This window comes from Adiantum capillus-veneris, chromosome 17 (genome assembly GCF_014529385.1).
Source record: "Adiantum capillus-veneris isolate H3 chromosome 17, ASM1452938v2, whole genome shotgun sequence".
Classification (NCBI taxonomy): Eukaryota; Viridiplantae; Streptophyta; class Polypodiopsida; order Polypodiales; family Pteridaceae; genus Adiantum; species Adiantum capillus-veneris.
This window is the reverse complement of record NC_140947.1, coordinates 92637631-92652725: the sequence shown is the minus strand read 5'-3', so window position 1 is coordinate 92652725 and position 15095 is coordinate 92637631. Positions and strand designations below refer to the sequence as shown.

At 48.5% G+C, this 15095-nt stretch overlaps 1 protein-coding gene across 1 annotated transcript in view; it reads left to right on the top strand.

The window, feature by feature from the left end:
- Nucleotides 1-15095, top strand: part of LOC147437714 (WD-40 repeat family protein / beige-like protein) — a 168731-nt gene that overhangs the window by 17073 nt on the left and 136563 nt on the right. The window lies entirely within an intron of this gene.

The following is a 15095-nucleotide window of genomic DNA, read 5'->3' as shown; positions in this document are numbered from 1 at the left end:
CCAACTACTCGTATGGCCTCCCATCGAGCGCGGGGGTAGACAAGGTGCGGAGAGGTGGTATCATATGTCAATCTAGCATGAATCCCCTGAGAGTAGTCAGTATCAACTATGAATAACATGGTGTCTAAACGAACTAATAAGAGAGGTCTCTGAGCAAAGAGACCTTCCCAGCCACTATGTGGAGGCATCTGAACCGTGCCGCGCATGACTGCGTCCCACTGTGAAGGAACGGCGGAGTCAATCTCAAGCAGTGTGTGTGTCACCCCGTGATCAATGTCATAATGTTCTGCCACAAAATCTGCATCTAGCATACGTGTCTCATGAAACAACCGCATAGAGGCAGCAGGGCCAATGTCCCAAGCAGCCCAATCAATGTGAGTCCTCTCTCCAAGCTGACGGGGTGGATTAACCGAAGAATCAAGAACTGCATCATTCCAAATGAGAGGCTGGCGCTCAATCTCCTCACGACATGAGGGAGGTGAGCGTATGATAGCCCGTCGCATGGAAACCCAAATCTGAAGGAGCGATCGGATGAAGGGTGAGAGAGTGCTGGTGAACAAGGGGGCATCCATAAAGAGAAAACGATACCCTGTATGCCAAGTATGACCATCTCTAGTGCCGAGGCGTGGAGTCGCTGTGCAAAGAGCGGCCTGAAGAAGCATCTTCCAAGGTTCTTGGCCGGGAAAAAGACCCCGAACAATAAGCTTGGTAAGAAGGGCTCGGCTTTGTAATTCTGGATCAATAATGCCAAGGCCTCCCTCTGACCTAGGACGAATAATCGTGGACCAGCGAACTCGAGCACGAGTATCAGTAGTCCCATCTGTGCCACTCCATAAAGTACGGTTATACCTCTCAGCCACACCATTAGAAGATGGATTATAAGGGGCTGTCAACTCCCTTTTAATCCCATATTCTTCGCAATAACCATATCGTGTAGCTCATTTCACCCTCTTCCCCATAACCTAGGAAGAGTCCTTGGATGGACTTGGCATCTAGCTTTGTCCTCAAGTCATTACGAACATGGACAAAAGCCTCGCAGCCAAACACTCCCAAACGATCATAAGAGGCAGGTTTGCTAGACCAAACCTCCTCTGGAATGTCATTTTTCAGCGTACTGTTAGGAGAGCGATTGCATACATGAACTGCAGTTTTCAAAGCCTCTCCCCAAAACCCATGAGGGAGATTAGCCGTGGACAACATGCAATGCACTCTCTCACATAAAGTACGGTTATACCTCTCAGCCACACCATTAGAAGATGGATTATAAGGGGCTGTCAACTCCCTTTTAATCCCATATTCTTCGCAAAAACGTTGAAATTCAGCAGACGTGTACTCCCCCCCATTGTCAGATCTCAGACATTTAAGCTTACTACCCTTTTGCGTGCTCACAAAAGCATGAAACCTCTTAAATGCATTAAATGTCTCACTCTTATTCTTTAACAAATATGCCCAGCCTTTCCTAGTGCAATCATCAATGAATGTAACAAAGTATAATGCACCACCAAAAGACTTAACAGGCATTGAACATACATCGGAGTGAATTAAATCAAGAGCATTAGCTTTGCGCGAGACACCAGAATAATAAGAAGACTTCTTTTGTTTACCATACAAACAATCATTACAAAAATCTAACTTGGTGCCCTTTACATCAACCCTCTTTAAAGAGGAGAGCACATCAAGTCCCTTCTGGCTCATATGGCCAAGTCTTTTGTGCCACAACTCCAAATGAGAAGCAACTTTGGCCAGTGCAAGAAACTTGCCAGGCAAAGCTTTGCCATGTAAATAGTACAATGTACCACTCTTGCATCCCTTGACAATGAGCATTGATCCCTTAAGCAACTTCCATGAACCCCCGACAAAAATGGTTGTATAACCCTGTGCATCCATCTGGCCAACAGACAATAGACTCTTCTTGATGCCTGGTACATACCTTACATCTTTAAGCATAAACTCTTGGCCATTGTTTAATGCCAAGCGCACAGTGCCCATTCCTTCAATGTCACAAGCATGGTTATCCCCAAGGTAAACCTTGCCATACTTGCCTGCATGATAAGAAGCAAAACACTCCACAGATGGAGTCACATGAAATGAGGCATCCGAATCTACTATCCAAGACTGTGTAAGGCCATCATTTGCACTTAGCAATGCATCAATGACATCTCTACGTGAGATAAGCATGTCTTCTGCATTTACTACAACAAAATCTGAGGGGCATGAAGCTGCAACCAAGATCTCCTCACTGTCGGATAACTCTGTGATAACCACACTAGAGGATACATTGACAGTCTCCGAATCCTTGGAGGAGGTACATGCTGATTTTTCCCCTTTCTTATCCTTTGTCTTCTTCTTCTCCTGTGATTCCTTCTTTCTTGAAATACCTGCAATCTGGCTTCTTATGGCCTTTTTTGCCACACTGATAACAAGTCACATCCTTATCCCTAGACTTTCTTTTGCTCCTGTTTTGAGTCTTGGTACCTGTATTTTACTTATGACTTCTGCCTCTCACATTGTAAGCAGAACTGCCACCTTCCCCACCACTAGATTTGCGTCTAATTTCCTCATTTAAGATGGAGCCTTGCACTCCATCGTATGTGAGGTTGGGGCTATTACTCAAAGAAACCACAAGAGTTTCCCAAGAGTCTGGAAAAGTCATCAACAAAAATATGGCTTTCAACTTGTCATCAAAAGGTTGAAGCCCAGTATCTTGTAGCTGACTCATAATACTGCTCAGAAGACGACTTGACTTCGTCAAGCATCATGTTCACCAGTTTGCGCATCAAATGCACCTGATTCACAGGGGTGGCATTCTCATAAGTGGCCTTCAACTTATGCCAAATTGCATGTGCACTGTCCAAGCCCTTTATGTCCACCAGAATGTCATCGGTCACAGCCATTTTGATGTAGGCCTTTGCTCTCTTGTTGAGCTTGGCCCAATCCTCATCCGGCATATCCTCAAGCTTTACAGCCAAAAGGGCGTCCTCACAATCCTTGAGGAACAAAATCCCCTGCATCCTGTCCTGCCATAGGTCGAAACCTGTACCGTCAAATCGCTTGATTTTCATCAAGCTCTTGGCATCAGACGACGAGGAAGTAGAGGCCATTTTGCACGGATAAAAATGCAGTAGAAAGTGTTTACACAAAATCTGAAAATTTTCAGTGATCACAATGTACCGCACGTTGCATACAATGTGCTGAAAATTTCAGCAATTAATAAGTATCCCCAATGCGTACTTGCATAAACCCACAAAAGGCGTTCATAAACCTCAATTTGTGTACATAAAAACAGTCCAATTCTGAATTTTCTGCAAATTTACTGTTTTGGTGCATCAATTTACATCAAATGGACCTGTTTTGAGTGGGAAAAGCAAGGGGCATTCACGGGAATCGATTTAGAACACCTGCGTTTTGCTACTTTGACCTGTAATTTTCTGGTTTTTACGTGTTTTGATCTAATTTCAGCCTGTTTTGACCTAATTTCAGCCTGTTTTAGGCTGTTTTGGAAACCCTAATCACCCTAGGTGACATCGGAAGCAAGGGGCTTCGCGATGAAAGCAGAAATTTGACGCGAGAGAAGCCTTTCGCTTGCTGTCCAGCCACCTGCGCAAAGCTTCTGAAACCCTAATCCGGCTCTGATACCAGTTGATGAGCGCACGGCGGTGTGTGCAAGTGATAGAGCACGCAAAGATGTGCAGAGTGTGTGCAGAGAGGGGTGGCGAAAGCCAGCAGGAGAAGAAGCGCTAGCAGAACGAAGAGGGAGAGAGAGAGAGCTCACATTTTTGGGGAAAACTTAATAAGTGAGTTTTGGGTTTTCCCACTTTTATTATAAGTGACCTTTAAAAAATGTGTCCAGGTTCATATTAGGTTCAATATGAACCTGGACAATATTGAACCTGGACAAAGTATAAAAATGTACAAAAAGGGGTTATTTAGGCCTTTAACCCAACACTGGGGAGATCCAGACGCCCACGACCGCGGAGGACTACACAGCATCGAGGGAGGCTACATCAGAAGATTCGAGTCACTTTGGCGAGGCATACACGCCGCCCGGTCAGACTACTGACCATGGAGGATATTGATGAGATCCGCCAGCGACCGATGTTGGATCTCCTGTGATTTAGCTATTTAGCTATCCCACCCAGCTGCTTATTCACATTGAGCGGCTTAGGATTCCATAGCATATTTATTTTGTTAGGATATGTTTTTATTGTTGTTATTTTTGTTACTTTGACTTTGTATCATATCCACCACATTGTAACCTTGTGGTCTCATAGGTCAGTTTGGCCATTTGAAGACGTTAATATAACATTTCTCTTTATTTCATTTCTCTCTCTCTCTCTCTCTCTCTCTCTCTCTCTCTCTCTCTCTATATTGGCCAGATACGCACATCTTCACACCAGCTGCGGATCGAGACTGGGAGATACAGTGGAGTATCGGCAGAGGCCAGGACATGCCTCGTGTGTGACATGGAGCCTGAGACAGAGTTGTACTACACATGCCACTGTCCCGTCTACTACGAGATACATGGCCGCTTCCACTGCTTGTTCAGAGAGGGCTTCGGACCACCCTCCAGAGTCATGCGGTACGAGTATGAGAGATGCTTGGGTCTGTTTTTGCTCGAGCTGCGCAGACACAGAGAGAGCCTGATGAGGGGAGAGGCTAGCCAGTCTCAGAGACGGATCACAGACTTCTTTAGATCAGACACTGGGCACTCGGAGGAGCTACTACAACAGGAGAGCTCGTCGCCTCACACCAGAGGCACACTGATCGGCCGAGCGACCGAGCTAGGGAGACCCAAACGCCCACGATTGCGGAGGACTATACAGCATCGAGAGAGGTTGCATCAGAGGATTCGGATCACTTTGCCCCGACATGCACGACGCCCGGTCAGGCTATTGACCATGGAGGAGATTGATGAGATCCGCCAGTGATTGATGCTGGATTTTTTGTGATTTAGCTATCCCACCTAGCTGCTTAGCTCACATCTAGTAGTTTAGGATTCCATAGTATTTATTTTGTCATTTGTCATTTTGTTATTCTGACTTCGTATCAGATCCACCACATTGTAACTTTCTGGTCTCATAGGTCACTTTGGCCTTTTGAAGACGTTAATATAACATTTCATTTCATTTCATTTCTCTCTCTCTCTCTCTCTCTCTCTCTCTCTCTCTCTCTCTCTCTCATTCCTTCCTTTCAGGATTTCATGGTGGGCACTAGGCCAGTTCGAGTAGCAGTTGATCATGCTATCGTGTCTCACCCTGACCTTTCAGTTCAGGACAGCTCCATTAGGAGAGGTCCCCACACACACTCGGTATACCTTCATGAGGGAGACGGATTCTTGTATATGGATGAGATATACAGGCAGCTATGCACCCAGGAGCCGGGACGGCCACTAGATGAACTCACTCAGATATTGACAGAGACGCTCCATGATGCAGCATCAGAGGCATACCCCCACAACCAGCCCACATGGAGACGATCTGGGAACATGCCCCAGAACAGTTGGTGTGATGAGGAGTGCAGAGAGACGAGGATCAAACTACAAAGGGAAGTGCTCACGGGTATTACCACACATAGACAATCACGGATTATCTTTCGCCGCCTAGTGCGACGAAAGAAAAGGGCCTATCTATCTCAGCTAGAGCGGGATCTATATCAGCTATTTATAAGTGAGGACTCAGGCGAGGCATGGAGGCTATTCCACGAGCATTCACCACCGCCCGCGGTCACCTCCATGATCCATCGAGCCATGGGGGGAATATGCCACATCTCTCTACACAGCATTAGGGCAACCACATTTGCCGGACCCACTAGAGACATGCCCAGAGACATGTTCTTTCTTTACCGCCAAGAGGGTAAGGAAAGCCATTGATAGAATGAAGACAAGGAGAGCACATGATCATGATGGTCTGGTAGCAGAGCACTTCATCCATGCCAAGGATATGCTTGCAGAGCTCCTTGCTATGATGTTTACTCAAGCCATGTATGAAGGCTTCCCGGAGACTTGGAGTATGTCTACGATTGTGCCTATTTTCAAGTCAGGAGATCCCATGATTCCCGCGAATTATCGCACCATCATCGTTGGACACACATTAGCTAGGTTGTATACATTCGTTCTTGAGCAGGAGTTGAGTAGATGGGCATAGCGAGAGGGAATAAGAGCACCAGGGCAAGTAGGTTTCAGGAGATGTTTCTCCACTCTTGACCAGATTCTGACACTCGGAGCTATTATTGAGGAGGGTAGACACCATGACAAGAGAATCTATTGTAGCTTTGTGGATTTCCGCAAAGCTTTTGACACAGTGCCGAGAGCCAGACTTATACACAGACTACAGGACATGGGTGTGCCTACAGAGCTGATATGGGGTATTCTGGCTCTATACAAGACAGTGATGGGGCGGGTACGCACCACTGAGGGAATGTCTGACATGGTCCACTCCACTATTGGAGTAAAGCAAGGATGCCCCCTATCCCCGACTCTTTTTGGGATGTATGTGGATGAGTTTTCAGACTATGTAGAGCGGCAGGGGGACAGGGGGGCTTAGCTAGCAGGGACATGGATTCCACTGTTACTATATGCTGATGATATTGTGCTGATGTCAGACTTCCCAGAGGGGATGCAACGTCATTTGGATGCTCTGCATACATTTGCTCGTGATAGTGGATTGTCGGTCAATCTGGGGAAAACCAAGGTTATGGTGTTCAACACCACACCACAGTGGGTCAGGAGGTCGGTACCCACATTTATGTATGGCCAGGAGACTTGGAGTACACAGATGCATATACCTATCTAGGGGTAGTATTCAGTGGACCGGTGTTTTCACTAAGGAGAGCATCAGAGACTAGACTAACGAGAGCATATGCAGCTCTGGGAGGACTGAAGAGGATGTGTTCGCAGGTTCAGTTTCAGGAACCGCTAACAAAGCTTTGGCTTTTTGACACTCTAGTGACTCCAGTTATGCTCTATGGAGCTATGCTCTATGGAGTTCAGGTATGGGGACCCTCAGTAGACCACCATGGGAGATCTGGCAACACAAATGGATGGAGATGTATGGAGAGGCCTCTGGTCTCTATGATCGCTTGGATGATTCGGGATAAGGCCTCAGTACCACATGAGATTATCCGAGCTGAGCTAGCGCCCCCCCCTCGTGGTGGAGGCACTGACGAGATCAGCTTCCTTTATGCACGGTCTATGGGATCTCCCCAGAGACAGATACGCTCTGCTTGCCCTGGAGTCATCTCGACAACTAGCTCTACAAGGCGATACAGCATGTTGGTATGGACAGATGACATCATGGTTTCAGTCGCATGGTCTCAACATGGATAGATTACCTCCGCTTCAATACTCCTTGGATGCACCCTCCTTGTCTCTCACACGGACAGAGATCACCAGGCTCATACGTCAGGATCTGATTCAGCTAAATACCAAGAGCACATGGATACAGCCAACACAGGAGTTGGGCACGAAGATGGCCTTCTACAGAGAGCACCTTCTCCAACTCACGGAGGACAGCTTTGTGACTAGACCAGCACACATGGATACACACTTATCCCATGGGATAAGATGCTCTATTGGACAGATACGCACATCCTCACATCAACTCCAGATCAAGACTTGCCGATTTCGAGGAGTGCCGACAGGAGCCAGGATATGTCACCTATGTAACTTAGAGCCAGAGACAGAGCTGCACTACACATGTCACTGCCCGGCATGCTATGAGATATGCGGCCGCTTTCACTGCTTGTTCAGAGAAGGGTTCGGACCTTTTTCTAGAGTCATGAGATACAAGGATCAGAAGTGTCTCGGATTGTTCCTGCTAGAGCTGCGCAGACTTAGGGAGAGCTTGCTGAGGACATCAGGGGAAAGACAGTCTCAGAGACGAATCACAGAGTTCTTTACACCAGACAGAGGAGAGCCAACGAAGCAGTCATTACAGCAGATCTCAGAGCCTACTCATACTAGAGGTACACTGCTTGACAGAGCCACTGAACCTGGCAGATCCAGACATCCACGACCTCGGGGGGTCTCCCACTACCGACGAAGGTTGCAACAGAAGATACAGATCACTCTAGCTCGACATGCAAGACGCCCAACCAGAGTTTTGACCATGGAGGAGGTCGATGAGATCCGACAGCGACGGATGAGAGATTTCATCTGAACCCACAAACCCCCCCACCCCCCCCTCCCCCCTTATTTCCTTTCTCCTTAGTGTTTTAGTGTTAGCTCTTTGTAACTTGGTAACTTTGTAACTTTGTAATTTCCGTACTCAGACATGGTATCAGATTCACCAATTGTAACTTTTTGGTCTCATAAGTCATTTTTGCCTTTTGAAGACGTTAATATAACATTTCATTTCATTTCATTTCTCTCGCTGACGGATCTCATCAATCTCCTCCATGGTCAGTAGTCTGACCGGGCATCGTGCATGTCGAGCCAAAGTGATTCGAATCCTCTGATTCAACCTTCGTCGATGTTGTGTAGTCCTCCGTAGTCGTGGGCGTCTGGATCTCCCTAGCTCAGTCGCTCGGTCGATGAGTGTGCCTCTGGTGTAAGGCGACGAGCTCTGCTTTGGTAGTAACTCCTCCGGGTGTCCAGTGGCATCTCTAAAGGAGTCTGTGATGTGTCTCTGAGACTGGCTAGCCTCTCCTTTCATCAGGCTCTCTCCGTGTCTGCGCAGCTCGAGCAAAAACAAACCCAGGCATCTCTGATCCTCGTACACCTAGCAGTTTAGGATTCCATAGTATCTTATTTTGTCATTCTGTCATTTTGTCATCTTGTTACTCTGACTTTGTTTCAGATCCATCACATTGTAACTTTTTGGTCTCATAGGTCACTTTGGCCTTTTGAAGACGTTAATATAACATTTCATTTCATTTCATCTCTCTCTCTCTCTCTCTCTCTCTCTCTCTCTCTCTCTCTCTGGCGCGCGCGCGCCCCCCCCCCCCCCCCCCGGTGCTGCCCCCTGCGCTCCCGCTCTATCTCGCTCCCCCCCCGCTGCTGCCGCTGCGCTCCTGCTTCCGCTCGCCCCGCACCCGCAGGGAAATCTCTCCCTCTCCTGCCTCGCACCCTCTCTGCCCCTGCGCACCCGCACCCCCTGCCTCTGCACTCCCGCTACCCTGTGCGCTGCCTCCCCGCTCCCCCTCTCTATCGCGCTGCCCCCGCGCTCCCTCTTTCTATCGCGCTGCCCCCCCCCCCCCCCCCCCCCCCCGCTATCGCCTATTGCGCTGCCCTCTCTCTATCGCACCCCCCCTTTTTAATAAATTTTTAACCTACTAAACTCTAAACTCTTTATATTTTAACTCTATCGTCTATTGTGCTGCCCTCTCTTTTTTAGCTGCTCTCTCTCTCTCTCTCTCTCCCCCGTACCCCACACGCCCCCCCCCCCCCCCCCCCCCCCCCTCCCTCTCTCTCTCTCTCTCTCTCTCTCTCTCTCTCTCTCGCCCGTACTCTCTCTCTCTCTCTCTCTCTCTCTCTCTCTCTCTCTCCCTCGCCCGTACTCTCTCTCTCTCTCTCTCTCTCTCTCTCTCTCTCTCTCTCTCGTCCGTACTCTATCGCTGCTGCTCCCTTGCCATACCTCCTTGCGTTCCCCCACTCGCCCAGCTACCGCACCCGCTGTTAGTGTGGGTGCACACGTGCGTTTAGTGACTCTTTTTCGGACTGCGATCAAGCATGAGGAAGCTGAACGATAAAGCCGACCCCCTAGAGGATGCCATTCAAAAGTGCAAAGAGGAAATGACGGAGACCATTACCAAGATGAACCGCAATCTCTTGGGCACGATAAACATGCTCGAAGGATGCGTGCTGATCCAAGAGAGCAAGATAAATACGCTGGAAGACCGAGTGACGACTCAAGATGAAGAGATTGCGTCACTCAAGAAAGATCTCGCCGAAGCACGATCAAGAAACACATTGGAAGAGGGCGAACTGCAACCCTCAGTAATCGAAGAAATCAACACGATCAAGGAGCAAGTACGGGCCATCAAAGAGGGAGAAGAGCAACACAAAGAAATGACGACTTCTTGGGTGGATGTTCTTACCAAAACTCAACAGAAGGCGGATGAAGCCGAGAAATGGATCAAGGTGGCCAAGAAAGGAAAAGGCAAGGAGATAACGCCCACGTCCACACCCACTATCATTAATCAGACACTAGAGGAGGAGCAAAGAAGACGGGTACGTGCTTTACATGTGAGAATTTGCGGTCTTAAAGACAAAGGAATTGTGGACGAAGAAGTAAAAGAACTCACAGCCTTGATGGGGGTTCATGAGCCGACGCACACAAGAGCATGGAGAGTGGGCAACATAAAGAAAAATGGAAGCAGTGGGGAAACCTCAAAAGAAAGAGCACTCATCCTCCGTTTTCCCTCCATGGAAGCGAAGAAGTCCTTGAAGAAAAAACCAACTCTTAAAGAGACTGGCATCTTTCTCGGGGATGATCTCACCCTCTCGCAGATCGCTCATATGCAGGAAGTAATGCCGGAGATTAGAGCGGCAAGGGGAAAAGGCAAGATTGCTTTTTACCGAGATGGAAAAGTGGTAATACTAGAGAGACGCTCCACACGATGGTGCGAGACTTATGGGACCACACTCAAAGTGGCTGCCTGGAAATGTAATGGATCTATGCGTCTTGATGTGGGTGCTTTTGAGTAGCTTTACTGGAAGTGACGTCATCTTTTACTCGGACACACCAGGCCCCTGGGCAATCCATGCCTCACATTAGTGGATACAGGTGGGAGACAGCTTACAGACACGAGACACGCTCAGAGCACAGAGGACGGGGCTCTAGGGGAGTGGCAGTATTATTTAGAGAGGATCTGGAGCCATTGATACATATAGCCCGCAGGGATGAGCAGGCTAGGTACATGTGGGTGAGATTGAAAGCAGAGACAGACAGATATCTTTACCTTGCTATTTGCTACTTTCCCCCGAGTACGTCAGTTTATGCATCACCTAGAGGACAATCCCCTTTCTCTATTTTGGATGATGACATATGGGAGTTCTCTAGGGATGGTGACATTATCATCCTAGGGGACTTCAATGCTAGGACTGCCCATCACCAGGCAGCGTTTTATGATACTTCAGAGGAGATGCTAAGAGAGATAGATGTGGCAGAGACGGGCCTGTCCAGACTATCACAGGATGTGGAATATACTGAGTATGGGCGACACCTGATAGACATGGACACTGCCCATGGACTGGCCATCTTGAATGGCCTACAGTGGTTTCCTGTTGCTGCGGGAGCTTGCACAGGCTTCCCACACAAACATGGAGCCAGCACAGTGGATTATGTCATGGCACAGCCGAATCTCATCTCTAGTATCCAGGATCTCACAGTTGGGCCCAGACCGGTCGGGGTGGCAGTGGATCATGCTATGGTGTCGATGACCATCTCCTTCCAGCTTAGTGTAGCACACAGGCCACGGGTAGCAGCTCCTACTCGCTATGCATTCACACGGGAGACAGATTCTGTATACATGGACGGGATCTACAGACGCCTATTCACTGAGGACCCGGGGCGAGCTCTGGAGGAGCTAACTACTATACTGACACATACATTACATGATGCAGCAGCAGAGGCATACCCACACACCCAGCCTGAGCAGAGCCGCCGATCAGGGAGCATGCCTCAGAACAGCTGGTACAATGAGGAGTGCCGCTAGACTAGAGCCAGACTTCAGAGGGAGGTGCTTTTGGGGGACGTCACTCACAGACAATCACAGATTGACTTCCGACGCCTAGTGCGGCGAAAGAAGAGGGCTTTTTTGGCTCGACTCGAGCAGGATCTATATCAGCTATTCTTGAGTCAGGACTCGCGTGAGGCGTGGCGGCTCTTTCATGAGCAGTCCCCCCCCCCCCGCTATTTCGTCCACAGAGACCCGGGGTCAGTACGCATCATCTTTGTACACAGTACCTGGACAACCGCCCCTTCCCAACCCCCCCGATCCATGCCCACACACATGTGCTTTTTTCACTGCTGAGATGGTGAAGAAAGCTATTGACAGGATGAGGACTGGGAGAGCATATGATCATGATGGCTTAGTCGCTGAGCATTTCATGCATGCCAAAGACCTACTAGCAGAGCTTCTAGCAATTATGTTTAACCGTGCCATGTGTGAGGGCCTACCGGACAGTTGGAGCCTATCTACGATCCTACCTATCTTCAAGTCAGGAGACCCCATGGAGCCTGGGAATTATCGCACTATCATGATTGGCCACACACTGGCACGGTTGTATGCATCCATTCTTGAGCAACAGCTGAGTAGATGGGCAGAGAGGGAAGGAATGCGTGCAGCTGGGCAGGCAGGGTTCAAGAGAGGCTTCTCTACTCTTGACCATATCTTGACACTCAGGGCCATCATCGAGGAAGGCAGATCTCATGGGAGACGGATCTATTGTAGCGTTGTGGACTTCTGGAAAGCTTTTGACACATTACCCAGAGCTAGATTGATGCGCAGATTATAGGAAATGGGAGTACCCACAGAGCTCATTTGGGGGATCATGGCATTGTACAGATCAGTAGTAGGGCATGTACGCACCCCTGAGGGACTTTCTACACCGGTTCACTCCACTATTGGGGTGAAGGAGGGTTGCCCGCTCTCTCCTACTCTCTTCGGTATGTATGTGGATGAGGTTTCTGTCTACATTGAGAGCGATGGTGATAGAGGTGCACAGTTGGCAGGGACATGGATTCCACTTTTGTTATATGCTGATGATGTAGTGTTGATCTCCGAATCTCCAGAGGGAATGCAACGTCAACTGGATGCTTTGCATAGGTTTGCCCACGAAAGTGGTTTGTCTGTCAATCTTGGTAAAACCAAGGTTATGGTGTTTAATACCACCCCACAGTGGATCAGGAGGTCAGCACCTACATTCACATACGGCCAGGAGACTGTGGAGTACACAAATGCTTACACTCACCTTGGAGTGGTTTTTAGCGGATGTGCATTCTCACTCAGAAGAGCAGCAGAGACCAGACTGATCAGAGCCCACGCAGCACTGGGTAGATTAGAGAAGATGTGTTCGGCAGGTTCAGTTTCAGGAGCCTCGGACGAAGCTCTGGCTCTTTGACACTATGGTGGCTTCAGCATTGCTCTATGGAGCTGAGATATGGGGACCTTCATTGGATCACCACGGGAGGCCGGGTTGCACAGATGGATGGGGGAACATGGAGAAACCTCTCGTCTCTATGATCTCGCGGCTCATTAGAGCCAAGGCATCAGTACCATGGGCCATTATCCGAGCAGAGCTAGTGGCCCCCCCACTAGTGGTGGAGGCGCTCACCAGATCAGTCTCCTTCATAAACCGCACATGGGAACTTCCTAGAGACAGATATGCTCACATAGCACTTGAGTCCTCTCAACAGTTAGCCATCAAGGAGATACAACATGCTGGTATGGGGAGATGGCATCATGGTTTCAGGCGCATGGGTTCAGCATAGACAGGTTGCCACCATTCCAGTGCTCATTGGATGCACCATCTCTCACTCTTACACAGTTAGAGATCACCAAGCTCATCCGCCAAGACCTTACCCAGCTAGACACCAGGAGGACATGGATACAACCAACACAAGAATTGGGCACGAAGATGGCTTTCTACAGAGACCACCTTCTCCAGCATACGGAAGATGGTTTTGGGATGAGACCCAGATACATGGACACCCACTTGTCTCATGGGATACGATGTGCTATTGGCCAGTTACGCACATCTTCTCACCAGTTGCGGATTGAGACTGGGAGATACAGCGGAGTACCAGCAGAGGCCAGGACATGCCCCTTGTGTGACATGGAGCCTGAGACAGAGCTGCATTATACATGCCGCTGCCCCGTCTACTACGAGGTACGAGGCCGCTTCCATTGCTTGTTCAGAGAGGGTTTTGGATCACTCTCAAGAGTCATGGGATACGAAGATCAGAGATGCCTGGGTTTGTTCTTGCTCGAGCTGCGCAGACACAGAGATAGCCTGATGAATGGCGAGGCTAGCGAGTCTCAAAGATGGATAACAGACTTCTTCAGAGCAGACACGGGACAGTCGCAAGAGCCACTCCCACAGCAGAGCTCCCCCGCGTCTCACACCAGAGGCACACTGATCGACCGAGCGATTGAACTGGGGAATTCTAGGCGCCCTTGACTGTGGAGGACTACACAACATCGACGGAGGCTACGTCAGAAGATTCAGAGCACGTTGGCCAGGCATGCACGACGCCCGGTCAGACTACTAACCATGGAGGAGATTGATGAGATCCGCCAACGACCGATGTTAGATCTCCTATGATTCAGCTATCCCAGCAAGCCACCCATTTTTGCTTAGTTCACATCGACCAATCTAGGATCCCATAGTATATATCTTTGTTTTGTACTGTTGTTATTTTGTTACTCTGACTTTGTATCAGATCCACCACCTTGTAACTTTCTGGTCTCATAGGTCACTATGGCGTTTTGAAGACGTTAATATAACATTTCATTTCATTTCATTTCTCTCTCTCGCATGCGTGCACACACAATAAGTCAAAAATCATCAGCATGTTTCGGATAGGATGTTTTCTACTTGCATGGGGCTGATTTTTCGGTGGCCATGCTTTTACTTGAGTGTGCATAAGAGTCATCAAACGTAGGCAATTGGGCGCGCACAGTTTGCTCCGTGGTACATGAAGGTTGAGAACTCGTCGAGGACTCACAGATTTTTGCCATCAAGTTGGACTCAAACTCAGCAATAAAAAAATACCCAACCCACCACACTGAGAGTGGCGGTTTAGGTACATTGAGTCTCTTGTGCAGGAGCAGCCCACTCCACCATCTTCTCTGTTTCCCTTCACTCTCTTGTTCAGGTCAGTTTGTTGAATGTTCAATTGTTTTGAAGTGCTAAAGTTCATTAAAGTCTTGCAGATTCTGGTAGTTCACAATTATATTTTCCAACCACTATTCCAAAGTGGTTACTTTTGCTTTAGGCTTGCTCTTTTGTCTCCTAGTTGAGAAGGATACATTTGATTGTATGTACAATTTTGGGCTTGTAGGCGACATTGGTCTTTTAGAGACATTAGTATACTCTTTCTTTCTGTGAGTATTTCTTTGAGGATTGTTTTTTAGAACAATGGGGAATGGTG